General features: G+C 51.1%; 1 pseudogene; it reads right to left on the minus strand.

Annotated features, from left to right (window-relative positions):
• LOC107123540 overlaps window positions 1-607 on the minus strand; it is a 7713-nt pseudogene extending 7106 nt beyond the window's left edge.
• Window positions 608-1788: the final 1181 nt, after the last annotated feature.

The raw sequence follows: 1788 nt of genomic DNA on the forward strand, positions 1-1788 counted from the left end.
ATAAACAGAGAGAGTGAATTAATATAGGAAGAGCGAGAAGACCCACCTGGGGACATCTCCCCTCCCCCAGCCCTCCTCGGGAGCATCTTGGAATTCGAGGGGCCGTCCTCAGCCGCAGTGGGGTTAGCAGCCTTGTGGGGAAGAGGCCAGAGATGTCCGGAGGATCAAACACTAAATAGGTTTCCATGGGAAATTCCATATTGTTACGGAGTCATTTGGAGTTGGGCCATATCAAAAGTAATGTACTAATTGTCCTGCTTCTCTGCAGAAAACATCCAACACCGTGTGTGTGTGTGTGTGATTTTTTTTCTTCCTTCCCATTGGAGAAAACTAGAATCAACAGGAAGGAGCCCCACCCTCTGAACTTCACCACAGAGAAGAGAGCATTCTTACCTTCTCCCACACGTCTCCCCAGTGATTCCCCCCCCCCCCACACACCGCGCGCCCACCGTGGGGGGCTAGAGAAAGAAAGAGGGTGGGAAACCTGCTTTGCGCCATGCACGTTTCCTGGATTCAGGGCACAATTCAAGATAAGTGGATTTGATACCTCAAGGCCCAAGCACATTTGGCCGGACGTCTCTCCCTTCAACCCACCTTCCATACCCATCCTCGAAATGCTCCCTCACAAAACTGTGTCAACCCGTTCCTGGGAGGTGGAGCTCTTTCCCTGCCTAAAGCCACCCCCTCCCCACACACACAACTTTCAGGAGAATGAGGGGGGAGAGCCCGGACGGGGTGGGAGGGAGTGCCTGACTCCAGACGGCAGGTGAGAGACACCATCTCTGAAACAAATTCTCCCTGCACACAGAAGACTAGCCCTCCACGGAAAAGATTTTTTTTCCATTCTCTGCCTGGCCTGGCTATAGTGCTGTTTTGTGGCTGGGACCAATGGTCCCTCTAAGCTGAGTTAGTGCGAGTTGGCTGTTTTTTAGCCTCCGGCTCACACATTTTTGTCTTCGCTCAGGAAGGGATGGCTCCAGAGCAAACTAATTTATGCCGTAGCCAAATCGCTCACTCACAACTTTCATGCTAGTCGATCACAGAGTGGAATTTTTACCCACGAGAGTCCGCAGCTTAGAGGGAGCATTGCACACCAACCCCTGCTGACCCATTCCTGGGAAAGGAGTCCCTTTCCCTGCCTGAAGCCGCACCCCTCCCTCCTCCCCTCTGAGGGAAGCAAAGGCCTCTCCCCCCCACCTTTTAGGAGAATGTGTGCTGGGAATGGGGTGGGAGAGCCCGGACAGAAGGTGAGACATGCCAGCTTGGAATTAATTTCTCCCTGCACACGGAAAACTAGCCCTGCAGGGGAAAAGTTGTTGCACTCTCTGCCTGGGCAGGCCACGATGCTTTTCTGTAGCGGGGAGGTTTAAGCAGAGGAAAGCCTCCAAAAATGTATTCCTCTACCTGTCAGTTTGGTGTAGAGGTTAAGTGCGTGAACTCTAATCTGGGAGAACCTGGTTCGATTCCCCACTCCTCTGCTCGCAACTACTGGATGACCTTGGGCAAGCCCTAGTTCTGTCAGAGCTGTTCTTGAAAAAAAGCAGTTCCTGTCAGAGCTCTCTCAGCCCCGCCCACCTCAAAGGATGTCTGCTGTGGGGAGGGGAAGGGAAAGGAGTTTGTAAGCCGCTCTGAGACTCCGAGTGAAGGGCGGGGTATAAACCCGATCTCTTCTTCTTCTTCTAATCATTATTTTATTATGAATGAGCTATGATGTTATGGAATGTGTCTACAAGGGATGATTTTACAAAAGAATGTTACAATATATTCCAATTTGTTTAAAACCAAATA

Source organism: Gekko japonicus, unplaced genomic scaffold (genome assembly GCF_001447785.1).
Source record: "Gekko japonicus isolate JY-2015 unplaced genomic scaffold, Gekko_japonicus_V1.1 scaffold5491, whole genome shotgun sequence".
In the NCBI taxonomy this organism is placed as follows: domain Eukaryota; kingdom Metazoa; phylum Chordata; class Lepidosauria; order Squamata; family Gekkonidae; genus Gekko; species Gekko japonicus.